We start from the raw sequence: 18,099 nt of genomic DNA, 5'->3' as shown, positions 1-18,099 counted from the left end.
TTCTTTATCCTCTAACTAGTAACTCATTTTCTTGTCAAATGCACCAAGGTAAACTATTAGGCATACTTGATCATCTAGTCTACATTTATTAGGGATCTAGTTTAAAGTTATTACAAATCTAATATTAAATTGAGGTACAAGTTCACCATCCTCAATATGAACCCTTAAAAATTTACCATACGAATCAAATATGCTTTCTCCAAATTACTCCATGAAGGTTGAATATAACACACTCCAAGATGAAATAGAACATGCTGGTAAAAATGAAAACTAGTCTCTAGCATCACCTTCCAAAGTTCGAACAAATAGTTTCATGTGCACATCCTCAAGAGAAATCTCATAGTCACCCATGAAATCACTGAAAACTTGAACATGCTGACTAGTTAAAATAGTATGGTTCCCATTGAATTTAGTCAAATTTTTTCTAATGTCATCAAGAATGACATTTGGGAAACCATAGATACCATCAAACCATAATGACATGTATCTCTTTGTAGCAAAGGATCAATGATTTTGGTGAATGGACTACATACTAGGTGAAAAGAAATCTTCCATCTCTTGCATACTTACAATTCACCAAATAACTTTCAAAATTTATAATTTGCAGTGATTTGAAAATTCATCTACCAACTTAAATCTCTAGCATATTTCCAAATGTAAATACATTTTCCGAAACTACCTTTCATAGAACACGTTAAGATGCATTAAACACTTCTCCTACTTAGTGCCAAAATATCACTTGATGGAGAAAACTTTTGTATAACTTATTTTCCTAAAAGGAAATCTCAAGAAAGAGGAAAATAACTTAAATGTGATGTTTGCAAACCTCTTCAATGCTATGAACAATAGAAAATTCAAATCTCATCTTGATTTAATAATTCTTGCAAAGCATCACCCACTTCCTTTGTAACTATTGCTAATGGCCTAAGATGAATTCTTCAAATCTATATTCCAACTATTGCAACCTTCACAATACCCTCAACTTCACAATTGCACTAGTGTAGAGATATATTTTCAAGTTGCCACTCACCAAGTGAGAAAGATTTTCCCAGCTTGCACAAAACAACAAGCTGGTCCAAAATTTATAATAGGTTTTTGAAAACTCACACACAACCTTGGAATTTCACACCCTTAAAAAAGTGAAAGAAAACATATTCTTGACCCTTAAATGCAAAACATCACTTTATGTTCACTTATCTGTTACTAATCTTCAAAGTTACTACTATCAAGATTAAGGCACAACTGAGGGACAAAAATTTAGCATGAAGATGAAAAATAAATTACAATTCCTTACCACTATAGTATTTCATTGTTTTAGTCCCTAACAGAGTTGCCATTTTGTTGGAGTTCTTTCTAGTAAAGAACATATCAAGTAGATTTAAACCTGATACCAAGAAACAAAGACCAAGAAAAAGCCTAAGGATGAGCCAAATCCTATGTTCAGCAAGGCTAAATCTTAGTTCTGGACCAATTAATAGAGTCATCAAGACTCACTTCACTTTAGGCTCTGCTAAGCCAAGGTGGGAAAACCTAAGGGATCTATCTTATTAACTTGATACTTTTCTTTGCAAGATTACCCTTTTTAGCAGAAATGGTAACTATCCTTCTATGATTTGGTAACAAACTTCTTGATTGTAGTAGCTAATTACAACCAAAGAAAGTAATAGAAAACAAGCCATGACTGACAATTCTAGTTCTTCAAAACGTAAAATGGGAAATTGATATACATTAAAGCTTGATCTCTCAGCATAACTCGAGTATGCAACAATAGAGAACATGTATCCTTCAAGCTAACTAGTCCCATATCCATTGGGCATCAACTAAACCTTAACATGAAGATGGATACCTAAAGTATACTTATATATTTAGACATATGATCTATCTATTTGACTTGCAAATAAACATCAAACTTCATAACAACTCTCATACTTATGATGAAATCCTTTTGATGTAATATGTAACCCTATCAGTATACAAAGATTTACATGGATCTTTGTTCCAACACCAAATTCATCCTAACATACAACCTTAAGGGATTGTAATTGAGTTCAAGCTCTTCGTTCTCAAACATAAAACATTATAGATAATAGAAGAAGGAGATGACAATCAGAATGAAACTAAGAAGGTTAAAACTCTTGCATTAATTTCCTTGGAAACAATACATCATTTGTATGCCAAAATTTAGTAAATACAAAATGAATGACTATATAATATGAAATGCCTCAAAAGGAATACAATATGTTGTTCATAATAGAAGAACACTAAGAAAATTGGTATCACAGCAATAGGAAGGGATTTCAACCAGATTGGAACCACAAAGTAGTTACACTGTAATGAAAAGTATCAAAAAATGGGAACCCTTAAAAAGAGTAGAAAAGGAAGATATATAGGAGAGAAGATATTTTAGAATGTGGAAGGTGAATTTGACATGTGTCCCACTAAAAGAGTCTTCAATATGAAGTTGTTGAAACTAAACTTCCTCATCTACCTGCAACCAAAAACCATAAATGATGCAAAAATATCTGATATATCTCACCTACATAATCTACAAATATCTCATGGAGAAAATATTAGGAATTCATCACAAACTGTACTGAAGTTCCTAAATCTGATCTTTGCATGTGACATCTAACCTTTGCCAGCAATTCAATTGCACTGTTGCCAAAAATACAATTGCTTCAACCACCTTCAAAAACATTCAATTCATCCTTCAAATTGCTGGAGAAGTCATTTATGATGAAATTATGTCTATATCTGATTGCAATTTCATGTGGAACATTAAATTTTCACTTTTCACTAAGAAGCCCCTGAAATCATAAAACCTTTCGTAGCTACTACTAGTTGATACTTGCTCAAGATTTGACTACAAAAATAAAAAATTCACTCTTTTCTAGTTTCAATGGTATATTACACTGCCTATTTTGGATTAAAAAAACCCCCCTGAGACCAATTTGAAAATCAAGCTCCAATGCCATGAATAAGATTAAAATTAAAAAAATTAAAAAGCTATATAGTATAAACTATATAAAACTGAAAATCTCAACATTGAATTATTTTGAGTTTTGATTTTTTAATTCATTTTTCACTTTATCTCTATGATGCCAAGTGTCAATTCATGATTCAACAAAACATTGATTAATGTTTTTAAAGCCTACGTATTACGACCAAATCGTAATATTGTAGCTTCTTTATCTTCCAATCCTCGATCACACAACAAATCTCAATCTTTGATCATACAATGGGCTCATATACATTTAATATACTATTTTTTTTTTAAAAACTGCCCATCATAACATCTCTTCATTCAAACTTGACCCCTCTGATTTCATGATTTTTGTGACATCATAGCATGATGAAGATTACCTCCCGATCCTATGGTAGTCAGAGCATCATAGGAGCTTTAAAAATTATTCCCTGATCTCATGACATCATCATAGGATCGAGAACCTTTGTTTTTTTGCCTATGACTCTACGACAGTGTCATATCATCGCACAACCTTATGGCTAGTCCCCCGATCACACAATGGGGTCAATATTTGGTTGACCACGCACTAGCCTATGGGCAGGCCCCCTCCACATAAGATCCACACTGGTCCAATAGTTTGGAATTTCTAATTTACTTATGCATTGCACATGTGAGTTAATAAACTCCTTTTAAACCATTACATGCGTAATGTGGGTTAAATCAAAGGTGAAGACTGCACCCTATTCCTATTGCAGATCAGCTCCTGTCAATGTGTGGATTCTTCCAGTAGATGCCATGGGTTCTCTGTTATGCATTCTAAACATCCACAAAGTGGTGAGTCATGAAACATAACTAGGTGAAGGATATTTGAATGCAAACATGCCCTCCTATCACTATTTGACACTTAGGTAGAAAATGCAAAACTGAAAACTACTCAAAATGGGACTTTGTAGAATGGTTTGAAATGTCAATCTATCATTATGGAACACATGGACAGGCTGAATGAAGGGTGTTAGAAACATAAAACACCACTAAGACCTTGATAACAACAGCTAGGTACACAAGAATGAAAGGTGTTCATAGGGGGCTCAAAGTGACTCAAAATTTGGAATGAACACTCAAACGAGAATGTAATTTTGAGTGCCAGTAGATCCTCTTCAAATTTTTTACTTACCATGTTTGCCTCCTTATCTCCATCTTGTTTATCTCCATTTTTCTTTCAATTCCAACAATCTTTCTTTTTGTGACCTAGTTTCCCATAATACCAGTAGTTGTTTGGTCCTCTCAATTGAGACCTCCTCTCCCTTGACTTTCCTCTTCATTTTCCATGATTTCTAGAATTATTTCTTCTTTTAGTTGTTATACCTTGGCTTTGTGCATTTAAAGCACTTCCTGATGTAGATCCACCTAAGGTTTTCCTATGAGTTTCCTCACTCAAAACAACACCAATCACATCATCATATTTTAGGGTATTAGATCTAGGAATAGAATTACTAACAACCATTACCAAGCCATTCCAGCTTTCAAGCAAAGAACACAAAATCAACAGAACGCTAATTTCTTCATCAAAATCGATACCCATAGAAGATAACTAACTAGTAATAGTATTAAACTCATTTAAATGATCTGCAATAGAATCACCTTCTGCCATTGTCATATTAAATTAATGCTTCATTAGAAATACCATGTTTGAAGTGGAGGGATTTTCATATAGTTTTGATAGGGTCTGCATCAATTCTTCTATTGTCTTTACTTTTGTAATATTAAATCCCACCAATGGTACTAGGCATAATTGAATGCTTCCAAGTGCCTTTCTGTCCAAAAGATCCCATTCATCATTTGATATACATCCTTGATTCTTAGCTTTTCCTTCCAATGGCTTCCATAAATCCTTTTGATAAAGATAGTCTTCTATTTGCATCTTCCATAACTGGAAGTTCTACCCATTAAACCTATCAACCTTTAGCTTACCCTCATCTTCCATTGCTCCCACTTGACTGTGAGACACCCACTCAATCGTGAGAATTTTATTTTAGAGGATAACTAAAAAAAAAACCTGGCTCTGATACCACTTGTTAGGATTAAACCACAGACATAAATAACAATTACATGTAGATATAACCAATATCAAAAAATAATAGATCACACAAGGCACCAATATTTAATGTGGTTCACCCAATCCTTGGACTACTTCCACCAAATAGCAAGTTTGATATTATTACGATCCAATAATTACAACCTGATTACAATCTATAACCCTTTATAGCTTAATACTACCACAAGAACCAACTTTTGCATCACCACTATGAAACAATCCCTACCCCTAAGCCCTTTTATACAACTATTTTTACCACTTTAGGGTTACAATTAATAATTACATGTCAACCCAAAATCCCAATAAAATAGGGCCCAAAAAATTAAATTTGGTGGCTTTTCCCTTGAACCGCTTGTCAGCCTTGGCTATACTGGGGGCTACCACCCGCAAACCCCTACTCAGGGTCTGACCCATCCCTGAACCCCGATGAGGAATTATGAAGTATGTATAGTACTTCCCTAATTAGTCATCATAATCTAACAATATTATCAAATCAAACATACAATTATCTTAGCATTATATCACCACAATCAAACATTATACATCATATTTTATTTGAACTAATGTGGTTTAAACAAAGGAAATTATATGCACCTAAAAATAATCAAAGAAAAACTTAATTAAATCTAAACTATTTATTTTATTTTAAAAATTAAAAATTGATCAATTATGTGATTATATAGTTCTTTAATTAATTTAATCAAGCCTCTTTCACAAACTAGATATTGATGATTTAATTAATTCTTTCAAATAATTTCTCCCAAATAGTTGAGTAACAAGAGAGAGGAAACAAGTGCACATGGATTACTAATAAGCTTTTCTATCTTGACCATATAGAATTAAGAGAGAATCGCATCCCTTCAACTTGGGCATATCAAGAAATACAACATGACCTTCATCTTCATTATGGTTAATTCACTTCACATTTAACTCACCCCATTTACCCTAATAAATACTATAAATAGGAGGAATAGTTATAGAAAATTATACAAATTCTTATAGAAATTTCATCATACAAATGTTAGCCACAACTAATGATGTAGCTAAGAATACTATGAATCCATGTGAATAAGTCATATCAATTGTTATGTTGTCATTGATGTCATAGTATTAGTTGGATAGACATTGTTCTAATTCTACTAAGTTCCATATCATTTGATTGATGAAGAAGATTTGATGAAAGTATGATGATGATAGGAGTTGATAAGTATGGTATTCAATGAGTCCTTGAATGAGTTGGATAGTGATAATGTAAGGTTGGTTTGAGTTCGAAGAACTATTAGAAATATAAGTCCACCAAGATAATTGGGATGGAGGGGTGGGGTGAATCAATTGTCCAATTATTAAAACATTTATCAACCTTAATAATATTTAACAATGTAATCAACAACTATAATAAGATACACATAAACAATAAAACCTAATATGTTAACTATGGAAACCCTTTATTAGAGGGAAAACCCTAGTGGGGATGGTAGCCATAAAATAATGTACTAATATAAAAGTTCCTTATAAGAGTATAGCCCACGTTAGGAATCTTTGAAATACATTCAATACATATGAGTCCCTATTAGGAGACTTTGAATCCCTACTAGGAGATTCCACCCCTACTAGGATTTGGGCCAAGCCTATTAGGAGTTGTAGAAGGTAGAAGGACCCATTAGCCAAACAACGTCAAGGGAAAGATTGCTTAACTCATTGTCCAACTAATCTTTATATTATTCTTTGTAGACTAATAGAATTAAACTATATGTGTATTGTCCTCTTCCTCTATCTTGTATATCAAACCAACCTTCTATCTCAATTAGATCACCAACTTTGCATCCAATAATCCCTTGGATTGCTTACTCACATTTATCAAATACTCTTTTCTTATCTTCTTGATCTCAATCATGATCCATATGTCAAATAAAGAAAATATTCTTCCTTTATATTGTATCCTAAAAATAATTACTTGAGTCAATTGTGTGTCTTTCCCAATTAATTAAATAGGACCTAAATAACATAAGCACTTAATTAACCGTACTAGCTTTCAATAACCAACAATTATTTCACACATGTGATCTAGATCTCATCCACGTAACCATGTTACCGAGACATTTTCTTCTTCTTGTACCTAATAAGTATGTCATGATTATATCCTTGTTAAAATATATAACATGATGATTATTAACTTCTTCTTACATGCTCTATTCTCAAATAATCTTGAACAAACATTGCATAACTTAAGCCTATCTTCATATTTATTATTGTGCACTTAATTGTGTACTCAAAACTCAAATTAGGGAAAATGCACCAAGTTGTGGTGCCAAAAAGATGACACCCAACTTAGCTTTTTGCAATTCTAAAACTGTGCATGTACTATAGTGCACATGCACTTTGGCTTGGGTTCCACAAGCCTTAGGCTTGTGGAGCCCAAGGCCAAGTGCATGCATGTTATAACACGTGCATGCTTTAAAAACTTTGAAGTTTTTATATATTGGTAGCAAACCCATGACCCATTTCATTTCAAGTTTTTTTTTTCCCTGCCTTCTTTCCCCTCAATAGTGTGCACACTAGTTTGTAAAGTTGAAGAATTTTCTCAAAATCCTCCTCAAAATGCCCCCTAAACATCAAAGATCAAGATCAAGATCATGCAGTATGTTTTCTACTCTTGTTTTTGCATTTTTTATATTTTATTTTAGTTTTGCTTCAAATTTGTTTATTTATTAAAAATACAATTGGTTTCTTATCAGGAAATATGAATAATCAACCACTAAATCCCCAACTTGATCAACAAAATCAAAATGAAAACCCTCCACAAGATCAAAATCAAAACCCTCCACAATATCAAAATCAAAATCCTTCACAAGATCAAAATGAGCTTCAACAACCTCCACTGATTGAAAGACCTCCTCCTGACACTCAAGAAAATATAATGAATGAAATAGAAAGAGGTAAAAATGACTTAGAAGCAATCATTAGTAGTGTTGAAAGCTTGCAAGAATACTAATCCTATGAGAGCACAATTGGCATCCTCTCTTGAATCCATTGTGAGCCATGTAGCTTCTATTAGTGGTCAGTTGGATATATTGCATGTTAATTTCTATAAGATTTAAGAAAAAAGGAAATAGAAAAAAGTAGCATATGTGCATTGTTTAAAAAACTTGGAGAACAAGATATTATTAAACATACAACTAAAAGGTTCCCCATCCATTGGTGCATATATGATAATATTAGAAATAACTTTTGGGATAGATGGTGGATGGTATTTGATGCCCCTCCCTATAATAAGCATGAGGTTCCAATGTATTTCTTAAATAAATTGTATTGTGAATTTGTCCTTGGGGAGATCCCCAATTATTCTAATATGTTAGATTCTAAGGGTAGAGGTGGGGGTCATTATTTGAGAGGAGGGGCATGTCATGACCCTAATGTAAATAGGTTACCTATTGTTAAGCCATAGGGTGAGGATGTGATTATTCCTTCTCTAGTGAAAGAACATGTAGAGACCAATACTCAAGGGACAACCAATGCTTTGACATAGACCCTCATTCATTGTGCTAGTTCATTAGTTGAGGAGGAGCCTTCTTTTTATTGCAGTCACATGTGCACATCATATGGATCCTTATGCACATTTGGTTGTCATGTTGAAGATAGTATGGATGATGGGCTAGTCATTGATGAGTTCTTGAGTGACACATTGATCCCATTTCATATTTATAGTGAATAACCAATTAATTAGCATGTCTTGGCATTGTTCAAAATTTAGGGTAAGAGAGTTGATAGCCTTAGTATAGATTCCCCATCCCCATTTTATGTATCATTAATGAGTCAAGGGATTTGTATCGATTTAATCATATATATATATATATATATATATATATATATATATATATATATATATATATATATATATATATGAAGGATTGACAAAAAAAATTATCCATGTGCATCGGTTCTCTACTAGACCATTGACATTCACAAGAGACTGAGCCTAGCCATGATTTGAGGTTCATAGAGGTACATTTTTTTCATGTTAATTTAATTAATTTTATTATATTTATTCCATGTTTCATGCTACATGATGTCTAAGACTCCTTCTCATCTTCACCAGTCCCTTGATCATGGAGTTGCTGCCATCATGGCTAGTTCAAAGCCATTGATCAAGGTATGAAAGATTTTTCATAGTTTTAGTTGTTATTTATAATAGTTAGTATTGAAATTTCAAATGGTATTTATAAGTATGATTGAGTGATTGTATTGATTGAATTTTTTTAGGGCCTTATTACTATTGATCATCCACGAGCCTTTGAGGTGGATGTATAGAGTGACTATTTGATGTTGGTAAGAAAATAATTAGTTTTGTGTGTACATATATTTGATTTCAATGTATAATAATTATTGATTCATATATATTTTGTTTGTATTAGCTCTAGTTAGAGAGGAGCTTAAAGAAGAGGATGAGAAAGCATGTAAGGAGGACCCCATCATCCCCATCATATCCCTCCATGCAATGACCAAAGACCTCTACGGATTTTTTTCCTTCCCCTTGTTGGAAGGAGAAGATATAGGGATAAACACACATGAATAGGCATTAGTCAACATATATCTTTGATTTTATGCTAATGGACATATTTGACATACATTTGATGTATTTATGACATTTTATATTTGATATATGACATACATTTGATGTGTGACATTATTGGACTTATGACATTATTGTTTATCATAATATATATCTTGTTTTTCTTGTTTACATTTTAAGTACATTTCATATATTTCATTTTAATGTAATTTTCATCCAAAATGATGTAGAATGCTCACACCAAAAGCTAGTGGATTTCCAATAAGAACATTTTCAAGGAAAACTACCTTTCCCACCTTCCTAAGTGTATTCAAAGACTATTTCCAACTTGGTTACAGAACTAAACAAACTTCTACCTAACTTTATAAAACTATTTGATCACTTTCCATATTCAAGACTTGTGAAGCAATAAGGGAAAAAATGATCAAATTTGAGAAATGGATCATAATCAACTTCTTGCTTCAAAATAACACCTTAGACACTTCAAGGAACACCTAATAACCATCTCACAAACTTTATTCTATCATATATTCTATCCTTCCAAGAGATTATTCAACATCCTATGAATGTATTTTCTTTACAACAACATTGAATTTATTGATCTTCGACCAATTCTTCACAAAGGGAAGTGATTATGTTTCAAACCCATGAAATGGCTACGAAGAAAACCAAGAAGATCCTTAAAATCCCCCACTAAAGTCTTTCAATGATAACATATAGATAAAGTGGTGTTTCATTCTAACAAAGTATAGTTTTCTATTCTAAAATAGGGAGTAATGATATTTGACAATAACTCAATGATCCTATATACAAGTTTAACATCAATAGTGATTCCTTGCCATATAAAAAGAACTTAATAATTACCAATACCTTATGCATCCTCTAACTTCATAGAGGGTATTATCATCATTTGAAATCCATTCTAACTAACTACCAATTTTTTTGATTGGTTACGAGGTTAACTTCAACATTTTTTGAAAAATTGTTAAAATTGCAAAAAAGTTGTCAGTAATTTTATTGCAAAATGCAATTTTTACACTACCTCTTCTTAGAACTTAACCAAGTGGTTTTTGGTAACACATAGGACTTATATTAGGTCTAATGACTCTCAAAATATTCCTTGAGTCAACTTATTAACAAAAACAGTATAAAATATAAAATTCTTAGGACTAAGAAAACTTGGGTTTATAAGTGACTTCATGTTCCTTGACCTTAAAAATAGGGATAACCTTATTACCATAAAAAAATAACATGTTCAAAATATGGTGTATGATCAAACCTTTACCTTCTATCATGAGTCTCCATCAATGGATGATATGGCATATCCATTTGCCACCTAGGTGTCCTGCACCACAAGTTTCAACATCGCCCAAGATGGGTTTGTAAAATCAAAATAGAATCCAATCTTTGAAAAGAGAGAGAGTTTATCGTAGGTGTCATAAACATGATCCTATAACACCTAGAATTGCATCCATAACTCATACAAGCTCTGAGATATGCCCTATCAAAGATTGCTCCCCATGGCATTTAATAACTCTTAGGGTCAATTTAGATTGGCATATATGAGAATGTTGAAGTGGTGAAAAGGATGGGATGAGCTTGGAAATAAGGTTTACTAAGCCATCCAAAGCTAATAGAATAGATAGTTCAATCCCACAACGAACGGTTGGAAAGATTCACTAGTTGGAAACTTTGTATTGGCCAACACTACAAGTTTTAACATCACCTGAGATGGGGATGCAAAATAAAAATGAAATATGATCTCCAAAAATAGAGTGAGTTTATTGTAGATGTTAGAAACATGGTCCTATAGCACTCAAAATTGCATCTATACCTCACATGGGCTCCAAGATATGCACCATCAAAGATTGCTGCCCTATGGCATTTAGTAACTCATAGGGTCAATTTAGTTTGACATGCACTAGAATGTTTGAGTGCTCAAAAAGATAAGAAAAGCTTGGGACTAGGATTTACCTAGCCAATGGGAGCTAAAAAAATAGATAGTTCAATCTAACAATGAAAGGTTGGAGAGATTCACCAGTTGGAAACTTTGTGGTAGACAACACTACAAGTTTCAACATCAGCCAAGATGGAGCCACAAAATCAAAATGGAATTAGATCTCCAAAAAGAGAGGGATTTTATTGTAGGTGTCAGCAACACAATCTTGTAGCACCTATAATTGTATCCATACCTCATACAAACTCTGAGATATGCCCCATCAAAGATCATTATCCTATAGCATTTAGTGACTCTTAGGTCAATTCAGTTTGGCATGCTTGAGAATATTTAAGTGCTCAATAGGATGGGACAAGCTTGGTACTAGGTTGTACATGGCCACTCAAAGTTAATAGATCACATAGTTCAATTGCACAATGAACAATTAGAGAGATTCACTAGTTGGCAACTTTGTACTTGCCAACACTACAAGTTTTAGCATCACCCGAGATGGGACTACAAAATAAAAATGGAATCCAATCTTCAAAATGTGAGAGAAATTATAGTAAGTTTTAGAAAAATTATTCTATAGCACTCAAAATTACATACATACCTTGCATGAGCTCAAGATATGCCCCATCAAAGATCATTTCCCTATGGCATTTAGTGACTCTTAGGGTCGATTCAGTTTAACATTCCCAAGAATGTTTGAGCACTCAATAGGATGTGGTGAACTTGGGACTAGGGTTTACTAGGACACTCAATAATAATGGAATAGATAGTTCAATCCCACAATAAGTGGTTGGAGAGATTCACCAATTGGTGACTTAGTGCTAGCCAACACTACAAGTTTCACCATCACCCAAGATGGGGCCATAAAACTAAAATGTAATGTAATCCACAAAAAGGAATAGAGGTTATTGTAGGTGTCACTAACATGGTCTTGTATCACTTGGAATTCCATCCATACCTCATACGAGGTCCGAGATATGCCACATTAAAGATCATTGCCCTATGGCATTTAGTGACTCTTAGGGTCAATTTGGTTTAGCATGCCCAAAATGTTTGAGTAGTCAATGGGATAAGGTGAGCTTGGGATTATAGTTTACCCAGCCACTTAGAGCTAATGGAATAGACAGTTTGATCCTATGATGAATGGTAGTCTAGAGATTCACTAGTTCACCACTTTATACTAGCCAACACTACAAGTTTCAACATCACCCTAGATGGGGCCAAAAAATCAAAACAAAATCTGATCTCCAAAAATTGAGTGAGGTTATTGTAGGTGTCATCAACATGGTTTTGTATCACACATAATATCATCCATACCTCACATGAGCTCCAAGATATACCCTGTTAAATATTGTTTACCTAAGATATTTAGTGACTCCTAGCGTCAATTTGGTTTGGAGTGCCCAAAAATGTTTGAGCACTCAATAGGATTGGAAAAGATTAGAACTAGGGTTTATCTAGTCACTTAGAGATAATAGAATAGATAGTTCAATCCCACAATGAATGGTTGGAGAGATTCAACAGTTAGTGACTTTATACTGGCCAATAGTAAAAGTTTCATCATCACCCAAGATGGCACTGCAAAATCAAAATAAAATGTAATCTTAGAAAGTTGGATAGGTTATTGTAGGTTTTGCCAACATGATACTGTACAACCTAGAATTGCATTAATACCTCACATGAGTTTTGAGATATGCCCCATCAAAGATTACTACCTTGTGGCATTTAGTGACTCTTAGAGTCAATTTAGTTTTGCATGCCCTCAAATGTTTGACTGCTCAACAGGATGGGAAAATCTTAGAACTAGGGTTTACCCAACCACTTGGAGCTTACAAAATAGATAGTTTGATCCATCGATAAATAGTTGGAGAAATTCACTAGTTGATGACTTTCTACTAATCAACACTACAATTTTTAGCATCACATGAGATGGGGCTATAAAATCAAAACAAAATTCGATATCTAAAAAGAGAGAGGTTATTGTAGGTGTTGGCAATATGATCCTGTAGCACCCAAAATTGCATCTATACCTCATACAAGCTCTAAGATATGCCCCATAAAATATCCCTACCCTATGGCATTCAGTGACTCTTAGGATCAATTTGGTTTGGCATGCCTGAGAATGTTTGAGCACTTAATAGGATGGGACAGGCTTGGTACTAAGGTTTATTGGGAAACTCAAAGCTAAAAGAATAGATATTTCAATTGCATGATGAATGGTTGGAGAGGTTGACCTGTTGGTGACTTTGTAGTGGCCAACACTACAAGTTTTAGTCTTGCCCAAGATAGGGCTGCAAAATCAAAATGCAATCCAATCTAAAAAAAGTGGAAGAAGTTATTGTAAGTGTCAATAACATGGTTCTGTAGCACCCAGAATTGCATCCATACCTCACATAGGATCCAAGATATGCCACATCAAAGATCATTTCCCTATGGCATTTAGTGGCTCTTAGGGTCAATTCAATTTTGCATCCCCAATAATGTTTGATTTCTCAACAAGATATAATGAGCTTGGGACTAGTGTTTACTTGGCCACTTAGAGCTAATGGAATAGATAGTTTGATTTCACAATGAATGGTTGGAGAGATTCACTAGCTGGTAAAATTGTACTGGCCAACACTACAAGTTTCACCATCACTCAATATGAGGCTACAAAATCAAAATGGAATCTGATTTCCAAAATGTGAGAGAGGTTATTGTAGGTGTTAGAAACATATTTCTATAGCACTTGGAATTGTATGCATACCACACATGAGCTCTGAGATATGCCTCGTCAAAGATCGCTACCCTATTGCATTTAGTAACTCTTAGGGTCAATTTAATTTGGCATGCCCAAGAATGTTTGAGCACTCAATGAGATAGGAGGATCTTGGGAGTAGGGTTTACCTAGCCACTTAGAGCTAATAGAATAAATTGTTTGATCCCAAGATGAATGGTAGTCTAGATAGTCACTAGTTGGTGACTTTTTATTGGCTAACACTACAAGTTTCAACATCACCTAAGATGGGGCTACAAAATCATAACATAATCTGATCTCCATAAATCAAGAGAGGTTATTGTAGGTGTTAGCATCATGATCTTGTAACACCTATAATTTCATCCATACCTTGCATGAGCTTAGAGATACGCCCCATCAAATATTTCTGCCTTATGGCATTTAGTAACTCTTAGGGTCAATTTGGTTTGACATGCCTAACAATGTTTGAGAACTCAATGTGATAAGATGAGATTGGGACTAGGGTTTTTCTGGCCACTTGGAGCTAATGGAATATATAGTTTGATCCCACGATGAATAGTTGGAGAGATTCACTAGTTGGTGACTTTGTACTAGCCAACACTAAAAGTTTCATCATCACCCAAGATGGGGCTACAAAATAAAAATTCAATCCAATATCAAAAAGTGAGAGTGGTCATTATAGGTATTGGCAACATGGTCCTATAGCACCTTGAATTGCATCCATACCTTACACAAGTTTCAAGATATGCCTCATCAAAGATCGTTGCCCTATGACATTTAGTGACTCTTAGGGCCAATTTGCTATTGCATGCCTAAGAATTTTTGAGTGATCAATGGGATGAGAAAAGCTTGGGACTAGGGTTTACCCAACCACTCAGAGCTTACAATATATATAGTTCAATCCCACAATGAATGGTTAAAGAAATTCACTAGTTGGCAACTTTTTACTGGCCAACACTTCAAGTTTCAACATCACATGAGATGGGGCTACAAAATCAAAACCAAATCTAATCTCTAAAAAGGAAGAGAGGTTATTTTAGGTGTCAGCAACGCAATCTTGTACCACCCAAAATTGCATCCATACCTCACATGAGCTTCATGATATGCCCCATCAATGATAGTTTCCCTATGGCATTTAATGATTCTTAGGGTCAATTCAATTTTTAATGCCTGAGAATATTTGAGTGCTAAATGATACAAGATGAGCTTGAGACTATGGTTTACTTGACCACCTAGAGCTAACAAAATAAACAATTTGATCCCACAATGAACAGTTGGAGAGTATCACTAGTTGAGAACTTTATATTTTCCAACACTACAAGTTTCAGCATCAACCAAGATGGGGCCACAAAATCAAAATGCAATATGATCTTCAAAAAGAGATAGAGTTTATTGTAGGTGTCAAAAATGTAGTCATGTAGCACCTAGAATTGCATCCATACCTTACACAAGCTCCAAGATATGTCCCATTAAAGATCACTACCTTATGGCATTTAATGACTCTTAGGGTTAATTTAGTTTGGCATACCTGACAATGTTTAAGCTCTTAATGGGACATGAAAAACTTGGGACTAGGGTTTACCTAGCCACCTAGATCTAATGGAATAGATAGTTCAATCCCATGATAAATGGTTGGAGATATTTACCAGTTGGTGACTTCGCACTAGCCAACACTACAAATTTTAGCATCATGCAAAATGGGGCCGTAAAATGAAAATGAGATCCAATCTCCAAAAAGAGAGAGAGGTTATTATATATTTTGTAAATATGGTCCTGTAGCTTCTAGAATTGCATCCATACCTTTCATGAGCTTTGAGATATGCCCCATCAAAGATTGTTGTCCTATGGCATTTAGTGACTCTTAGGGTCAATTCAATTTGACATGCTCGAGAATGTTTGAGTGTAATGAGATGGGATGAGCTTGGAACTAGGTTTTACCTAGCCACCTAGAGCTAATTAAATAGATAGTTTAATCCCATGACAAATGGTTGTACTGGCCAACACTTCAAGTTTCACAATCACCCAAATTGGGGACACAAAATCAAAATAGGATGTGATCTCCAAAAAGAGAGAGAGGTTATTGTCGGTGTCAACAAAATGGTCATGTAGCACTTAGAATTTCATCTATTCCTTGCACGAGCTTTGAGATATGTCCTGTCAAAGATTATTGTGCTATGACATTTAATGACTCTTAGGGTCAATTTGGTTTGGCATGCCTAAGAACTTTTGAGTAGTCAACAGAAGGGGATGAGCTTAATACTAGGGTTTAGCTAGCCACCCAGAGCTAACAAAATAGATAGTTATGTTCTGATCCCATGAAAAATAGTTGGAGAGATTCACTAGTTGGTGACTTTGTACTAGCCAACACTATAAGGTTCAACATCACCCGAGATGGGGCCACAAATTAAAAATGGAATTTAATCTCCAAAAAGATAGATAGGTTATTGTAGGTGTTGGCAACACAATCCTGTAGCACCCAAAATTGCATCCATACCTCACATGAGCTCTGAGATATGCCACCTCAAAGATTGCTACCCTATGGAATTTAATGACTCTTAGGGTCAATTTGGTTTGGCATGCCCAAGAATGTTTGAGTAGTTATTAGGAGGGAATGAGCTTGCAACTAGTGTTTACCCAACCATTTAGAGCTAATAGAGTAGACAATATGATCCCACGACAAATAGTTGGAGAGATTCACCAATTGGCCACTTTGTACTAGCCAACACTATAAGTTTTAGCATCACCCAATATGGGGCCACAAAATTAAAAATGGAATCCAATATCCAAAAAGAGAGAGAGGTTATTGTAGGTGTCAGCAACATAGTCATGTAGGAGCTAGAATTACATACATACCTTGCATGAGCTCCAAGATTTTTCTTGTCAAAGATCATTTCCCTATGGAATTTAGTGAAATAATTCTTACAGTGCACCGAAATTTGATTTTTATAAAGATGTGATGTTAGTGAATGACTTCTTGCTAATACTATTTTTCTACTAGATCTATGATGTTAATGAATGACTTTTTGTTAATCATGAACCCATAGAATTAGCCAAGAGAAAACTATGATTTTATATCAATTGATTATAAAATGATCAGTTGAGGAATAAATATTGTAGTGATCAAGAAGAAAATTGGCCATGGAGAATCTGGTTATTAATTTTGATAAGAATAAAAAATTGCATGATATATTGATCCATGAAGCAAGGAATATTCTTAATGAGCATGGAATTGTAGCTACATATTTTAAATATATAAAGGAAGATATATAAAACCTACTTATAAAGAGATTAATCTGAGAGAAAAGAATATTTTAGAAGAAAAAGGTTATCTTGGTGCCATTCAAGGTATGCCAATTACTCAGGATGAAGAGACAAAACCTATAGCTAATGGGAAAGATTGGGAAGACCTTCTTGGACCCATTAAAGAAGTTACAAATAATGAGGAAGAGCTAGGAACAAGAAAGTGAAAAAGGAAAAAAGTAACATATGCATGTGAGCCTATGTTAGATGATGATGAATACTCACCATCTGCTAGTAGCTCAAATAGTGACAAAAGCTCTTTAGTGCACATATACACAAATACAAAATTTTCAGATAGAGAAGTAACAAGTGCTATAGAATTATCCATGGAGCAATCTGAACTAAAGCCTCAAATTGGATCATTAGTAGAAAAAGAATCTAGTCATGCCCTTCATTCTAGCACCACAGATGTTTCAATTAGAATCTCCTATTCATTAATGCTCTTGCATTTATAGGACCTGGGAAGCCAAGATATTCAAACTAG

This window comes from Cupressus sempervirens, chromosome 4, assembly GCF_028749045.1.
Source record: "Cupressus sempervirens isolate cs-2001-9-10 chromosome 4, ASM2874904v1, whole genome shotgun sequence".
In the NCBI taxonomy this organism is placed as follows: Eukaryota; Viridiplantae; Streptophyta; class Pinopsida; order Cupressales; family Cupressaceae; genus Cupressus; species Cupressus sempervirens.
The sequence above is the reverse complement of the archived record's forward strand: the minus strand, read 5'-3'. Positions refer to the sequence as shown.